The sequence below is a fragment of the Cyanistes caeruleus genome, chromosome 23 (assembly GCF_971803275.1).
Source record: "Cyanistes caeruleus chromosome 23, bCyaCae1.hap1.1, whole genome shotgun sequence".
Classification (NCBI taxonomy): Eukaryota; Metazoa; Chordata; class Aves; order Passeriformes; family Paridae; genus Cyanistes; species Cyanistes caeruleus.
In genome coordinates, this window is record NC_141723.1 from 3,443,064 (window position 1) to 3,460,457 (window position 17,394).

The 17,394-nt window shown below is 53.2% G+C and overlaps 1 protein-coding gene across 1 annotated transcript in view; it reads right to left on the bottom strand.

Annotated features, from left to right (window-relative positions):
* The window catches only part of B3GAT1 (beta-1,3-glucuronyltransferase 1), a 34,545-nt gene extending 25,302 nt beyond the window's left edge, over positions 1 to 9,243 (bottom strand). The window contains exon 1 of the mRNA XM_023941486.2: positions 8,639 to 9,243. The gene's annotated coding sequence lies outside the window, so the exon portion shown is untranslated. The remainder of the gene's footprint in view (positions 1 to 8,638) is intronic.
* Positions 9,244 to 17,394: the final 8,151 nt, after the last annotated feature.

Below are 17,394 nucleotides of genomic sequence, written 5' to 3' on the forward strand. Positions count from 1 at the left end.
TGTAATCACGCAGTAATTATGGCACATCTCAAATCAGGCAGGCAAATCACAGCGTTATTATTACGACTGTCACCAACCTTGCCTGGCAGAGATCAGGCTGTGCCCTGCCCAAGGAGGGAGCAGGGCTAAGGGAACATCCACAGAGCTCCACCACACTCCCTTCAGGCCTGCCCAGCCCACACCCCACCAGCCTGGCAGCTTCTTCCTTCCTAGGACCCCATCTGTACTTCCCTCAGCTGCAGCTCAAGGTACCACACTTAATTAGTCAGCTTGATTTTACCTTGTTGTTTTTTTTTTTAATTAAACAACTGTCTTCAAGCACAAGAACAGCCCTTGTGATTTGATTGGAACTGTCAGTCTTTCAAATGTCATTCCTGTAGATGACTAATCTTTAAAAACATGAGTTACTAAACTCATTGACTCAGTTGATAATGAGCCAGAGCAGAAATGATGGTTGAGACAGAGAGGGAGGAACCAGAGCTGCATGGGCTCTGAAAGTGCTGCATGGGGCCACTCTGCAGCCCGAGGGACTGGGCTTTACTGGGAAGTGCAGGATGCAGGCTATGGAAATGGGGATGTGGCACATCAGTGAGGACATCTGGGCACTCCTGGTCCTCCCAGTCGCTGTCATGCTGACAAAAAGTGGATTTTCTGTCTCAGCCTCTCTGGGCGTGCTGGTTCTCAGCACAGAGTGAAGCCATCGCTGCCTTTGGAACCAGATTCCCTGGACTCTTCTCCTTTCCCATATCCACCCAGTGCAGCACAGCTTTGGGAAGCACCCCAAGCTTTACCAGCTGAAAGTGTCCCACAGCACGAGCAGCAGAGGGGCTTGTGCTGATCCCATCCCAAACGTGGACTCTTCCCCACTCCCTGTCCCCAGCCTGAGAGCCCCCACTGTGCCAGGATAACTCTCAGGTGAGTTCTCAGCTCTGAGCCTCTTGCCTTCAGAGCCTTCTGCAACGAGACAAAAAGGGCTGCCAGGCAAGGCAGGAACAGTGCTGGCAGCACTTTCAAAAGACAAACGGGTGGAAGGAAGGAGGTGCACGTGTGGGGTGACAGCTTCAGGGGATTGCAACAAATCCCTTGCCACCAGCAGCTTCACAGCTGTCAGATTTCCCAAAGCTCAGGTTCCCCTGCTCCCCTTCCACACGTGTCCTGCTACTGCAAAACCCCCAAAACGTTCAGCAGCAACAGATTTATGGTGTGCAGCCTTTCCCTGAGCCCAGCACCTGACAGGAATTCCTGAATCCTCCCAGTGCCACAGACACTCACTCCTCCACAAAGGGCAGAATTTGGCAGCTCCCCCTCCTCCCCTCCTTTGGGCTTTATTTATAGAAAGGCACCTTTTATTGCCGTTTTCCCTCTTTCCTGAGGCCAGCCTGCCAGGCTGGAGGCAGAGACAATATCTACACCTGCAGGATCCAGCCAGTTCCCCCTTGCTGCCAGGGGATTGATCTCAGGGTGGTTTTATTCACAGTCATGCCTGCCAGGCCCCTTCTCAGTGCTCCTCTCTGAACTCTGCCTGCTTGCACTTGGGAGAATTTCAGAGTTAAAGGAACTGATAACTTAGAGTAGCTAACTCCCAGGGAGATGGGGCTTCAAACTGGGCCACCCAAGAGTGAGCAGAGCTCTCACCACGCTGCTCCCCAGTCTCAGACAGAGTTGGCCTTTCCCACACAGATTCCAACCCATCTTTTCAATACTCCCCCATTTCACCACTCCAAATTTTTTGTCCCCTGCTAAAAATCCTGTCAGGAATGATGCTCCTCGAGCTGACAAACTGAAGGAAACACTTCCAAAGCCTCACAGAAGGTCATTCCAGGAGCTGCACACTCTGGGAAGATGAATACGTCCGAGTCATGCCTGGAGAACGTGACACTATTATAAGAAAGACACTGGAAGAATTATTCATCAGCAGTGACTTCTGTGGCTCCAATCTCCATAACCAGCTGCTGTTCATCCAAGTGGATCACAGCCCATGTGAACAAACCCTTGGCTGTCCCTACAAGCCCACATCACACAGCCAGAGCAGCCTCTCCTGGAGCTCTGCATCCCTGCAGCTTCCATGGGAGCCAGGGATGGCAGGAGGGAATATTCCTGCACCTCCGAGGCTGTAGGGAGCAGGCAGACAGAGAGGGCCACAAAGTAGCTGGCAGCCTTTCAAAGGTGGCAGGCTTGTGCCAGATTATCCTTCTCTCTCTCCCAAATTAGAAGCAGAACGTGCCACTAGAAAGTCAGGTGAAAGCTGTCTCTCCAGGAAGAGAGAGGCTGCCTCTCAAAGCATCTGAGCACAGCCAGCGCCTCCCAAAAATCCCCCCAGCTCTCAGGTCCTGCCTCTGGGCTGTCCCAAACCTGCCCTGGAAGGTTGTCCTGGGTTGCTGACCCTCAGCATAAACTCTGCTGCGACTTATTCACATTGCCTGTGATTTAAACATGGTTCTCCAGCCACAGGAAGCCCCTCTTGGAGGCAGAGAAATGACATCATGACAAATATTCACCTTCCCCAGCCCCAGAGCACAAGCTGGGTGCTGCTGTATTGCACTGACATATCTTTTTATATAAATATCCACTTGTATACTCCTGCTGACCACAGGAGACACAAAAAAGACCAGCCTGCCTCAGTCACACATCTACATTATCCAAACATCACCTGTGCCAGTTTTCCAGCCCCCAGCAGCTCCCAGGACTGCCTCCCTCCCTGTGCCTCCCTCCCTCCTTCAGACACCCAGCCCCCTCGCAGCTCTGCCTCTCAGCAAGCATCACGTGCATCTATTATTCAGGAGAAATATCAAGTTATTCATGAGCCAAAATAGGCTCCAGGTACTGCACCCAGCCTGACAAAACCCCCTGTTAGCTGCTCTGTTCCCAGCCTGAGCTCAGTGGGAGCAGAGTGGGTCTGCCCTGGCCTGGATCCCTCCCCAGGGACTGATGGCTTTGCTGTGTGAGGGGCAGGAGGAGCAGCCCTGCCAGCCTCATCATCTGCCCAATGTCCCTGGTTAATGGGCACAGCTCAGCATCCCTCACCTCCTGCTCACCCCACAAACCCCAGCCTTCCCCTTGGGCTGGAGTGACACAAGGACACAGGGTTTAACCACAGAGCAGGGAGACATCCAGCCACAGCTCCACCAGCCAGCTCCTGCCTCCCTCCTGCCCTCCAGCCTGACTCCTGATGTGCTGGTGAGGATCCAGCCCCTCTCTGGGCTCCTGCACCCAGTGAAACCCGGTGGATGGTTCCTCTCAGCATTGCCCCTCATCCACACACGCAGGAAATGCTCCCAGGAGTGCTGCTGGTGGCACAGCCTGGGCAGGAGAGCAGGAGCAGGATAGAACAGGCAGACTCCATGTGTGCCTCAACACACTGTGAGCACCCACAGCCCTCCTAAAAAGAGCAAAACACTCCAGTGCAGACCACAAAAAAAGCCCTAAATCCTACACTGGAGCACCCAGAAAGTGCTGCTGCTGTGCAAGGAAGGCCTTGGGAAAATGATTCCACAGGACCAGTTCAGGATTTTTTAATTTGTTTTGTTTTTTGGTGTTTTTTTTTAAATGGATGGGTGAGGCTGACATGAGGTGAAGCTGGAAAAATCTCACTTGGATGCACTGGTCCCAGCACAGTTCTAGGTTTACCTCCTGTGCCACAGTCTGTGGGGTTCAGATGGAAAAACCCTAAGAGATCAGCCAGCCTGTGGGGCCAAGGCAGTGCCACCCCCCAGCCTTTGCTCATTCCCTAAAAAGAAGGACTCCCCCAAGGCCATTTCCCAGTGAGAACAGTCCTGGCCCTCACAGAGCCACCTCAGTGAGGAGAGATTCATTGGGACACCTTTCCTCTTCAGCTGTAGGAGCTGCTGAACAGATGGAAAACACAAAGGCTGAAATCCAGAGAGTTCAGCCAGAACTCCAAGGTGGAATTTTATAGCCAGGACCAAGGGGAGGTGACCCAGGCACCCACCCCAGGGTCACATTGGCACCCACACACACTCAAACAGCTCACACTGGAGCATCCCAGCCCTTGCTTGGTGCCACCAGGACAAGAGTCTGGACTATGCAAACTCCAGCTTATCCAGAGTGAGATCCCTGTCCCCCTGATAGCCACAGGAATGCTGCTTTTTATTCACCAAGAGCCTGAGTGGGCCCCACATCATGCTGGCATTATGTTATGATAATGCTGGAAGTATTATAAATGCTCTGTGTGCCAGACAAATCCTGGAGCAGGCTTCCAAATCCCCTCAAAATCCCCTCTTGCGTCTCTACATTCATCCATTCATGAAATCCAGAGCACAGCCTCAGCATCCATCCTTCTGCTCTGGGGCTCCTTCCAGCTGAATGGAAGCTGAGGCAGGCTCAGGGTATTCCTCCTGGATTGGCCTTTTTTTTTTCTTTTTTTTTTTGCCTTTCAGGTGCCAAATCTGCAGAGGAACCTGCAGGGCATTTAGAAATGATATCCAGCAAGGTAACTGAGCCAATCCCATGGCTCTTTCTCCTGTCAGAGAGTGAAGTGTGTCTCATTCTCCTGCTCCCTGCAGGGCCATAGGAGCAGGGAGATCCCCTCAGCAGAGCTGGCTGTCTTTATTCTTCTTGCAAACAGCAGGGAAGGTTTATTTAGTCTATTTTAGGGGAATTCCTTTACATCAGGTGAGCTTCACCCTGGAAATTCTTATTTTTCTTATTTCTATTATTTTTTTTTATAGCTGAACCTACCTGAGGTGACAGCCCAATCTTCAGAACACTAAAGCAAAGGGTTCCTCACCTTCTGGGGGTGAGCAGACTTCTCCCTCTGAGCCACAGCTTCCAATTCCCTCTCCACTGCTCTTCCAGAACAGCACAAAAATCCCTGTACAGAAGCTTAGCTCTTGTCCAGGCTTTAGGAAAACAGCTCAGATCCAGGCAGAAGGGGGATCTCGAGCATTCCCTATTTATTCTGCTGTCACAGCCAGGCATATCGTGTTGTGCTGCCCGTGGCTGGCAGGGAGAGCAGGGCTGGAGGGATTTCAGAGGCACCACTGCAGCTGGAAATTGTTTCGAGGCTCTGTGGTACCCAGGCAGGGCAGGAACAGAGCGAGAACAACTGCACAGGGCTGTGCAGGGGGAATGAACTCGCTTCCAGCATGGAAAAAATGGGTGTGGAAGCATGCTCCAAGGTGTTTTCCTTGAGCCTGTGAACAGCGTCCTTTGGGAAATGTCACTTGGTACAACCAAAAAACCCACAGAGGGAGAGGGATGAGGGGAGGAGGGCTAAACTGGCTAAATTTTTGGGGCAGAGCACTGAGAGAGCAGGATCTGCTCCCCAGCACTGTGAATCCTTTGTCCACTCTCTCACTCCCTGGGGATGTGGCGTTCCCATTCCAACTGGAGGACGGTTCTGCAGTGCCTGACACACCGTGGCACTGGGGGTGCTCCTTGTGTCCCCACCAGGAGATGGAGTATGGGCCCCCCAGCCCATGATCTCTGCTCAGCAAATCCCCCAGCAGCCCCTGGAGGTGAACCCAGCCCTGATGCCAACTTGCCAACCCAAACACAAAAAGTCAAGGAATGCAGGAGGAAAAGGGAGAGTCCGTCCTCACCCTTCAGCCCTCGTGCTTGGCACGGGTCACTCCTGCCACCACAGCAGCAAAACACGGGCAGGTGACCGAGTCAGGATCTCCAGAGGCAAATCATGAACAGCCAACACATCACAGAGAAAAAGGACCCACAAAGCAGCCACTGCAGAGGCACCTTCCAAGGACACTGATTCCAGAAGGATCTTTGCCTTGGGGTGGGTTGAAGCCACACCAAACGCTTCTCCAGCTAAACACAACTTACAGCTGCAGCCCACTTAACTTTTCAAGGCAGGAAATGAAGGCCTGCAGGAAAAGCAGAGGGTGAGGAAGCCACAGAGGGCATGGCCACAGAGGAAGATGCTGAGCAAGGCTTGCTGTATCCCCAGAAGTCAGGGATCTTGCTGAAAATCCAGGCAGCCCCTGGCACTGCTCATCCCTGCTGGAGAAAATGCACAGAAATGCAAGAAAGGACCACATCCTGTCCTCCTCTGGATTCACATCTGTCCACTGGGTTCTGTTGGAGGAACTAAAAATTGCTTTTTTGCACAACTTTTTTTTTTTTTTTTTGAGCCAGTAGAAATAGAACAAGGGCAAGAGAGAGCAAAATCATCTCAAAAGGCAAGTCTGAAAAAAACACTGAAAAATGAAAAGCAACATTTGCCCTGGTGTCCCTTTTAAGACAGCTCTTGTCATTTCCCAAGGCTTCTGCTGTGGCAACAGGAGGGGGCTGGAGGAGATTGAAAGAGCAGACACCCTGATTTGGGTTCAGAAAGCATCATTTTGGCAGGGAGCAGCCAGCTTTGGCCAAGGGGAGAGCATGTGCTCACTCTTCAGTCCTGGAAGGTTTCTTGGTGAGCTTAGGCCAGATCCCCCAGAGGGTTGCCAGGAGGATGCAGCAGGGCTGAGGATGCTAAAACCCAACCAGCCCTGCACTCTGGAGGCACTCACAGCTCTCCTTGCCTCAGGGGGTGCATAACTGCAGAGAAACCCCAGAAAGATGCACGGCAGCCAGGCAAGGAAGAGGAAATCCAGCATCCCTGAGCTTGGCTGGACTCTGGAGATGAAGAGGATGAAGACACAGACTCACTGGCCCTGGTGGCACTGAGCCAGCTGTGACACAGACAGGGTGACAGCCCCTGCCAGGGTTGGGGCACTTTGTGTTCACTGAGCCACCCCAATGGTGAGGAAGCTTTGGGAAGCCAGGTGGGAAAGCTCTCCCCCTCTCCTCTTGTGGACACTTGCACTGAGGGAGACCCTTATGGAGGCTCTCTGACTCTTGTGTCCCAGAGAATCAAAATGCTTGTGTTCCCTGTTCTGCACCCTGCTGGGTCAGGCAGATCACACTGAAGCTGTGGGGGCATTGCTGGGAATCCCACAGCATTTCCCTAGGAATTCCTATGGATGGGTGCAGGAGGGGATTTCTAACCCAGCTGGAATGGGAATGTACTCAGAGCCAACATCATTGATTGCATGTTTCTTCCTCTGCCTTCCCCACACCCATAAATATTCAAACAGGAAAATAAAATTATTGATCAGCTGCCTTCCCATTATAGCAACACCCACTGTCCTGCTGGCTTTGGCCACTTCCAAAGCCCTGACCACAGAATTAACCCTCCTGGGGGAAATACTCTTCCTAAATATTGAATTCCTTCACCAGAACATCTTCTACATTCCTTGAGGCTGGCACAGAAACCAGAGTTTGGAGTTTCACATATTTTCCCCATCTTTTCCCCAGTGCCTCCATTTTCCTTTCCACACCCTTTCAGTCCCACCTCTGCCAGGTAAACCAAGAAATCCCAGCCCTCGTAACCTTCCATCCAAGTCTTGGTGAATCCGTTCTGAGGTGGGTGTTCAGGGGCACCAATGATCCAAGTGTGTGCAGAGCAGCGCCAGAGACTCCAGAGTCTCTGCCAGTCCCTCACATTGGGCCACAAACTCCCTAAATGTTCTTGCAGGCTCTTACAGCCACTGAGGCACTCCGGAGCTCAGGATCTGCTCACTCCAGTGAGGGCTTCTGGGACACATCATTATTTCAGTAATCAAAGCAAATGCTTCCCAACCCCATGCCAGGAGCCATCAAGAAGCCCCCGAAGGCAAGGGGAGGAGGGGGATGTGGCAGCCAGCACGGAGCAAATGGATGTTGCAGCAGTGAGATCCTGCCCAAGGTAGTGAGGGATGGCCAGGCAAGAGCTCTGCTCGCTGGGAATGACTGGATAGGGGCTCCACAGCTGGAAACATCGGCCTCTCCTCGGGGCTTTCCCAAACAGCTGGGTTAGGACACCTCCCAGCACTGTTTGAAGTTGTGCTTTCTGCTCTGACTGAGAGAAATTTGGAGTTTCACAGTCAGAGACCCAGGAACTGAGTCAAAGAGAGGCCCAGCAGGGAGAGAAAAGCATCATTTGTGGGCAGCTTCATCGATCAGCGCTGACTTTCTCCCTCACAATCACTGTTTTTCATCCCCTCCCACTCCATAACACAACACAGAGATCCCTCCTCAGATGGCAAAGCCTTGCTCAGCCATCTCCAGTCCCCCCAAAAGACAGCACTTTGGGAAGCTTTTCCCTTTAAGCAGCCTCAAAGTTGGCTCTCAGCACTGCTGGCACGAATGAAAGAGGTTCCAGCTCCCCTCCTCCTGAATCCCATCCCTTCCGAAGGGAAGGCGAAGGATGACCAAGGGAAGAGGAAAGCAGCCACGGGTGGCCTCTCACCTCCCTGCCCTGATTCTGCAGGGATGCACGGAAGGTGCAGGGCCACTGTGGTCCCCGAGAGCCCGAGGGGAGCCCCGGGGCAGGGGCAGGGTTGGGAGGGCGATGCTGGCAGCTCCTGGAGGCGAGACACGGGCGCATCTCCCCTAAGCCAGGCAGCGTTCCCCGGGGAAAGCAGCTCGGTGTCCTCAGGAAAAGGGGGGGCAAAGTGATCCCAGCACTGCAGCCCCCGGGACCCGCTCTGCGTCCTTTCAATGCTCTGCCAGGGCTGGGAAAAATCGCTCCGAGTGTCTCCTGCTTCCTCCCATTCCCTGCCCGCTGCATCCACACACCCTGTGCACAGAGGATCTGTGTCCTGCTCGGCTCAGCCAGGCAGCCACAGGAGGCAAGAGTTACCTTATTCCCACAGCCGGAGCCGCCTTCTCTGTCCATCGTGGCCGGGAAGCTGCTCCCATTCATGCTTTAATCCCTGGGAACAGAGGCACGATTCAAAGCGGCTCCTCGCCCATCCGAGCGGGCTCCCCCAGCAGCCTCCGCCTCCTTCTCTCCTCCCTTCTCGCCTCGTTTGTTGCGTCCGGCTTTGTGGTGTTTTTGTCGGGTTTTTTGGGTGGTTTTTCTTTTTTTTTTTTTTTTTTTTAAAAAAAAATGTTTTCCTTCTTAATCCAGGCGGCAACCACGACGCTGCTTCATCGCATCCCTGTGTGTGTTTCACTCGCAAAGAAACAGCCTCGGAGAGCTCCCCGCTCCTGCTCTGCCTCCGCGCAGCTCCGGCTCGCAGCTCTGCCTTCTGCAGCGTGGCGTGCGGGAAAGAAAGAGACGGGGAGAGGGAGGGAGCGAGCAAACAGGGAGGAGGAGGAGGAGGAGGAGGAGGAAGAGGCCAGAGGGATGCGGGAGGAAGGAGCCAGAGCGTGGCTGCTTTGTATCCAGAGCAGCGCCGACAGCCTCTCCCTGCCAGAGGAGGACCTGCGCTGCTAATGGTCGGTACCGATTTATCCCGCCCAGCCAGGGGCACCGCTCCCTGCGACAGGGAGGAGGAAAAGCCAGGGAAGGCTCCCAGATGGCCCCTTGAGGAATTGGTTCCTGCTCTCCTCACTCTCATCATCACCCACCCAGCTGGCGGCCGCGGGCTCGGGGAGCCGCTCCCCCGGCTCACGGGAGAGTGAGGATGGGGATGAGGATGGGATGGGGATGGGATGGGATGGGGATGAGGATGAGATGGGGATGAGGATGAGATGGGGATGAGGATGGGATGGGATAGGGATGAGGATGAGATGGGGATGAGGATGGGATGGGGATGAGGATGGGATGAGGATGGGATGGGGATGAGGATGAGATGGGGATGAGGATGGAGCTCGGGATGAGGATGGAGCTCGGGATGAGGATGGAGCTTGGGATCGGATTGGATGGGGATGGATGAGGATGGGATGGGGATGAGGATGAGATGGGGATGAGGATGAGATGGATGGGATGGGGATGAGGATAGGGATGGAGTCAGGGTGAGGGGGCTCAGCATCGCTCAGAGGAAGCTCAGAAGGGGAACATGTGCTGGGTGCCAGGCTCAGCTCCCCTCCAGCCCCCAGGGTGGCAGGCAGAGCTCAGCCCCACTTCCAGCTCTTCAGAGGAGCAGCCTTGGCTCCTCTCTGGCTGTGCCTGTGCTGATGGCTCCCAGCTGAGCCCACCTGGGCTTTGGGGTCAGTGGGAAGCGCTCCTTACGTCTCATCCCACTCCCCTTCCATGCAGCACCAGCCTGCCCACAGCCCCGCTCAGCCATCCCCACCCAAACACCAAATACCCCATGTCCCTCCTGGGGGCTGACCAAGGGTCCTGGCACCGGACAAAGGGCAGCAGGAGTGTGATTTCCCATGGGAAGGAGGCTCTGGATGTGACTAGGCTGTGACATCTGCACCGAGCCCAGCAGGCACACAGGACCCGTGTGTGACCTCTATCCATGCACAGAACCAGAGGGATGCTCCCTTCCTCCTTAGGGACCACTTGGAGGAGGCAGGGCTTGAAGGGCAGGGAGAGCAAAGGTCTTATTTCCTGATCCTGCCCTTTTGCAACTGACCCAGCAGGGCTGACTCACGCTCAGCAGCACATCTCTCCCAGCTGGACAAACACCACAGTGAGTGTGGCTCCAAATGCCACAGCTGGGCAGTTTAACCTGAGCCAAAAGTCACTGCTGAGCTTGGGGGCAAGGTACCTTTCATCTGCCCTGAGCTGCTTCCAACCACATCAGTCCTCTCCAGGTACCACCATCTCCTCCTGTTCCACAGTGGACGTGCACAGATCCACAGATGCTCCCCTGCTGTTCCCTCTCTGTAAGGTTACAGTGCCATGGAAACCTGTAGGTATAGACAGATTTACTTATGTTTTACCAAAAAAGGAAGAACAAAGTGAAAAAACCCAAACATTCTGGTGACTGGGGAAAGCTCGAGTACGCAGGGATGTGAGATCCATGGCGTGGAGCAACCTCAGTGATCTTCACCAGGGATTCCCACCATTTTCACTGGGCTTTTTGGTCCATTCAGCATTCAGACTCCAGTTTTAACTCGTGCATCTCCAGGGGATGCAGAGATTTCTGCTGAGAAGTTTGTTAACCCAAACATGACCCAGAAATAATCAGCCATCGAGGCCCACTGACAAATCCCAGCTGCATCATCAGAGGGACAGGGATTCCCACACTCCTTACTCCTGAAGTGGGGCGAGCTGGAGGACTCCACACCACTGCCTCAGGTGGAAATGAGCTTTGCTGAACCCAGCAGAGCCTCTGCTGCACAAAGCCAGGGAGATGATGCCTCCAGGCCACGCTGAAACATTGTCCAGGGTGATGCTGGAAGGAAGGAACTTTAAGCAGCCTCTCCCTGCAAGCTGTGGAAGAACAGGATGAGCAAGGACTGCCAGCCCAGAGTCCTTCATGCACAGCCAGGCAGCTCCTGCTCAGCCACCTCCTCTGCAAAACACGGCAGCTCCTGCAATCAAAGGGAACGTGGCCTTTTTTTGTCCTTGGTCTCATTTTCTGCAAGGTACCTAGGGAGAGATCAGCTCCAAAGGCTCCTTGCCTGGGAATTTTGTGCCAGCTCAGCTAGTACTAAGGGTTTCACTGAGCTCCATGTCTATTAAAAATGCATAATGTCCACTTATATCAAGAGGGTGGATTCAGACCCAGTGCTTTCCCAGCGTGTCCCAGGCTGTTATGGCATGCTGGAGATGGAGAGGAAGGATCTGTCCCTTGAGGCCCATATCAGAATGAGAAAAGGGCACATTCACTGAATATTTCAGGGGGAAAAAAAAAATGAGAAGAGGCATAAAAATGCTCCTGCCACAAAACCTAAACACGTAAAAATTCAGGGGGGAGGGGAAGGAGGTGTGCCACACCTGAGATTTATAAAAATTATGGGTGAGCAGTAACATTTCAGTCTGAGCCTTGCACCAGTGCCTCAGAAGACTCTCAAAGGTGGAAAGCATTGGGAAAAGTCTCAAGGAAGCTCAGGAAGGACATAGAGAGGCATTGCTTCATCCCTGTGGACAAAAATTACAGCGTGACGCACCCAGAGCTGCTTTTGGCGATCAGAGCAGCGGAACAACCATGCAAAGGCACAGCCCTGACATTTCCCTAGGTTGTCCCTTTGAACCTTCACATATCCACTTGTCTGCACTCTGGATGGGGCTGTGCTCCCCAGGGCCAAATTCCAGGAGAGGAGAGCAAGAGGGGAATGGGAGGAGAGGCTCAGCCAGGCCTCCTGCAGGATCCTGGGATAAAGGGGGAAATGTGCTTTTTCCCTGGATCCAGGGAGCTTCACAGAGGATGTGAATCTGGAAGAGGCAGCATCGCTGTTGACAGCAATGTGTATAAACAGAGCAGCATTTCCCTGCTCCCTCCCCCTTCTTATTATAGCACAAAACACCCCGAGTAAAATACATACACACAACAATCCACTAGAAAAGGAAAACAAAGCCAGGAGCGTGAGCGCGCACACGCACACACAGAGACGCTGCTGGAGAATACAGCATAGATCCAATACCTTAAATGCCATTTTTTTAAATATTAATGCTGTGCTTCCGGCTAGGTTTATGTAAGATTTGTTACCACAGGGCTGGAGGCACATGGAAACCCCAAGGAGATGTTCCCAGCCCCACACCCTGTGCCTGCCCCAGCCACCCTGGGGCTCAGCCCTTGATCCCGCTCTGCCTTGCCCTTCCCAGCTCCACAGCCAGGCAGCAGCAGAGCCGGGGCAGGCACGTTCCTGCCAGGCTTTTTTCCTGTGAGGAAGCAGAACTACAGCTCCCTTTTCTCCTCTCCCCCGTGTTTGCCATCTGGCAGTGCCGGGAGCATCCGCGTTCGGAGCGGCACCACGGCCAGGCACGAACACGAGCGGTGCCTCTCCCTGGCTGAACAACCGAGGCTGCGAGGGGCAAAGGGAACAGCACGAGGGCAAATCCTTGGTAAATAGCAGGGTATGTTTCAGCAGACACGGTGCTGGGCTGCTGGGAGCAGCTGCAGAGATCCCTGTTTGCATCTAAGCTGGCTGTGAGCCTCTGCTGCTGCCCCAGCCACAGCTTCACAGCAGCAGCACTGCCTCGTTCTCCTGCCTGAGCACAGGAATGAGCTCCCCTCAGAGAGTTTCCCCAGGTTATCATCGCCCTGTGGTGCCAGGCTGCAGACACAGCTGCCTGCAGAAACGGGGAGAGGAGTGGCATGGGCCAGATGCTGAAACACCAGGCCTGAGCTCCTTGGCCCCAACCCTGGCCTTGGTTCAGGGCTGAACACTGAAGGTTCAAAGGAACAACCTTGGGAAATGTCAGGGCAGTGTCTTTGCATGTTGTGCTGCTCTGATCACCAGAAGCAGCTCTGGGTGCATCCTGCTGTAATTTTGTCCATGGGGAGGGAGCAATGCCTCTGTGTGTGTCTCTGTCACTCAGCCCCACTCACCTTGGCACTCAGCTGAGAGGGACCAGAGGCTCTGGGAGAGGCTGCAGAGGAAAAAATTGCCAAAGTCTGGCAACTTTGCTAAACTGACACAATTCCCCTTTTCCCCACAGTGGCTGTAGCTGCTCATACCCAGAAATTGTGTTCACCCTCCATCCAACCAAACCCCCCAACCCAATGTGTTTATGGTGCTCCCTTCAGTCACCCCAGCCCATCCCACCCTCTGGAACAGATCCTTGCTCCTACTCAGTTGTCAAAAACATCCTCCAACAAGCACCTGCTGTCCTGGCTGTTACTCACCAAGAGCCAGAGACCAACAGGCTTCCCTCCCTCCTGGAACACAGGGAGACACTTTCTTCCCAGGCAGCAGGGAGGAGCTGTCCACCCCACCGAGGCTCTGGAAGTGGATGGAGGATGTTTCTGCTCCCTGATGTGTGGGTGCAGCCCCCAGGACGCTTCCCAGCCTGTGCACAGCAGTTCAGGAGCAGGTCAGAGGCACAGGAGACCAGAGGAGCCGTGGTGCTGTATCAGCAGGTGGTGCTCTCCCCTTCAATTCAGCCCCAGCCTGGCGTTTTTCCACCGGGATTTCCTCCAGTAAAGACACCTCAGCCTAACACAAGCCCCCTCTTCTGTGCCCTGCTGAGAGCCTGAGCCTGCAGCAGCTCAGAGCCAGGAGATGAGAGCTTTGAGTGGAGCTCCCCATGGACAGCAGTGCTCCTTAACCTCCTGGAAGAAACTCTTCACAGGCTAAAGACCCACCACAGGTGAGCTGAGCTCAGGGGAACATGCAGGAGGAAATGGTTTAACACCCTGCAGGGAGCTGGCAGGAGTGCCTCAATAACCCCCAGACTCCTTGTCCAGCTCCAGCCTTTCCCTGATCATTACCCTGGCCAGGATCCAAGGCAGAGATTGCTCAGAGAGCAGAACGGCTCAGACGGTGCTAAATCATGCACCAAAGTGTTCTCTGAGGGGCTTTAATTTATTGGGAAGCACCCTCTCAGCAAACAAACACCAGCAGCTCTCTCCACGTTGCTCTGTGATTAAGCTCCGTTTCCAAACCCTCCTCGCAGGGTTTGGAAAACCATCACACAGGTCAGGAACTCTCTGGATGCCACAGCTTGAGAAGGGAGGAGAGGGAGCCAACACCTGCAGGCACTGCTGGAATTATTGCTGGGTGTGCTGAGACACCTCCAAATGGGGACTTCAGGATGACAGAAGTCACAGTCTCTGTTTTTAGGGGTCAGGAGGCTCAGCAGCCAGACCAAGCCTGCATCTCTCTCTTCCTTAACACTCCAGCTGTGCTCTTGGCACATCCTCTGTCCCATTTCCTGCTCTGCTGTCCCCACATTTTCCACCACAGCTTCTCCAGGCAGTTTTGGTTCTTGCTGAGAGAGAGCCTCCTTCAAGAGCAGCTTGTGACACTCTGGGATTGCAACACAATGAACTGATAAAGCGAGACATAGAAGCGCATAAATAATCATAATATCTCACGTCCCAAGATCACACAAGCAATTTAGATTCTTTTTTTTGTGTCCCATTTATAAATATTCATTTCAGAGATGTTTTAAACCAACAGAGCCTGATATAGAATTGTTCCAAAAGCTCCAGCCTGGTGTTCCCAGGCAGTGTGGGGAGACTCTTTGTGGCCTCACCTCATCCTGGCAGGGTGAGCAAATATCCACACACCATGAGGGCACAGCACAAAAGAACCAGCTCCTGTGGCAGTCGTGTCCCTGCCACATCTCCATTCCCTGCTATTAACCCCCAGTTCCAAACTATTATGTCAAACACAGGAATTGTGTCACCTTGTCTGGGTTTACCAAGCTGCCACTAAACACAGTCACTGGGATATATAAAAAAACAACCTGTTGTGTTCGTGGCTGGCAAAGAAAAAATTAGTATGCAAACAGTGATAAATCCTCTGATGGTCACATTTATGTTTTTATCATGTAGTTAATCAGGAAGGAGTATGTTCAGTTTAGATACAGCTCCACACTTTGCCTCTCTAATCCGAATCCCAGAAGGGCCTTATAAAACCATAATCTGCAATGCAAAATTGCAAAGCATATGGGAGTGTCTATAGATTTTCCAAATCACCTGTGCCCTAATTTAATATGAATAACAATTAGTTTACTCTTATCAGTTAATTGTGCCCCTTGTGGATTCAGCAACACTGCATCTCGTCACCGAGCGCCTTTGTCTGAACAAACTTTAATTACACTGCCTCTCGCCCAGCCCCGCTCGCAGCTCCCGCAGCAAAGGTGAAATTGCTGCTAAACAAAAATCCCACCACAGTGAAAAGGAGAAGGGAGCCAGCAGGCTGCTTGTGGAGGGGAGCAAACCCAGCAGCCCGGGGTTAATAGCAGGGAGTGGAACTCCAGTCCCAGCTCCACGTCCCAGAGCAGCGGCAGCAGGAGATGCGCCAGCCCCAGCCAGCACTGACAGCTCTCCTTCCCCAAATCCACTGCGAGCTCTGCTCCCAGCCCTAGGCACCATCAACAGCAGATTGGAGAAAGGCTTCATCCACCAAGGGTGCTGTGATTAGCAGAAGATGGAGAACCCAGACACCGGGGTCCTATTTCCAGCTCTGCTGCGGATCCAAACGCCAGGCACTTAAATCCCAACCTGCTTCCTCACCCCCTTCAGCCTTGGCATGGATGGAGGCGATGGGCTGTGCACACACCCAGAGCTGAGGGATCAATCCTGCCCTGCAGACACCGGCACTGCCCCCACAAGTGTCGCAACATTGGCACGGGAAACGTGTTTTCTTTTCAAGGCGCAGAATTCCCCCTTGTGAATCATACCACAACAAAAAAAAAGCAGATTGAGGACGGCTGTTCCTGCTTCCATTTCAAACACTGCAGGGTTTTGCACACATACAAGCCTTCAATCTCAGTTACACCATCACCTTGGCAGCAAAATGTTGCCTTTGCACAGCAGAGGATGCAGGCTACAAACCCTTTGGCAGAGCTGAAGGAACAGGCTTGCAGAGCGGCAGATAAAGCCTGTGGAGTGAGGAATGCTCCCATCCCTCTCCCTTCAGCCCAGAAATGCTCCCATCCTGCTCTGTTCAGCCCAGAAATGCTCCCATCCCACTCTGTTCAGCCCAGGAATGCTCCCATCCCACTCTGTTCAGCCCAGAAATGCTCCCATCCCACTCTGTTCAGCCCAGAAATGCTCCCATCCCACTCTGTTCAGCCCAGGAATGCTCTCATCCCACTCTGTTCAGCCCAGGAATGCTCTCATCCCACTCTGTTCAGCCCAGAAATGCTCCCATCCCACTCTGTTCAGCCCAGGAATGCTCTCATCCCACTCTGTTCAGCCCAGGAATGCTCTCATCCCTCTCCCTTCAGCCCAGGAACGAGATGCTGAGGCTGTGCACCTTCCCCTCCTTGCTGGAGGAGGCTCCAGCATCCTGCTGCTGCTCCCTCTCCCCGCAGGACTTTTACCATCACTGGGGTTTGCTGAAAATTCTCGCTGCCTCTCCACAGCATAAAGTCCTGCAGATTTTTTTTTTTTGCCTCGCAGCTTTCAGAGCAGGTGTAAAAGAAGGATTCTCCATAATCTGTGCTGATCCCTGCTCCTGCCCAGCCCTGAGCACAGATGAGAGGGACTCTCACCCTGCTCGAGTCAGGGAATTCATTACCTGCCACATCAAATATGCTCCTCACCTTTCCACTGCCTGACCTCTGCTCCTCTCCAAAATGGGATATCTCCACCCTTACCAAGGAATAAGCTGCTGTGAATACTTAATTGCTTTTATTACACTCCTGTAATTGTTATCATGACCTTTCTATGGACTATTTTGATGTGCCTCTCACCAGGTCATTATTTCCGAGCCATAGGCTCCAGTGGAACAGAAACATTAATCTGCTACAGACAGCAGATCCAAAGCTCATGGTGTTTGATCTCTCCTGGTGAAAAAAGGAGGCCACAAGCTAGGCCAGGTTGAGCTCTGGCATTCTGGTGATGCCATGAAATCCCTGATTTTTCCCAACAGTTCCTCCCACCTCTCTTGTTGATCCCCTCACCAGCTTAGCAAGCAGCAAAGCGAGAGCTGCCACAATTACAAATCTTAAATACGGCCAGGAGCAACTGGAACAGAGCGAGTGGGGAGTCCAAGCTGCAGTGGCCAGGATAATTCTGCAAGGCAGCATTAGCTGCTTCAACAGCAGAGTGAGTCACTCCCCCAGCTAATTCCCAGCTAAAGAGAAAAATCAGGCCT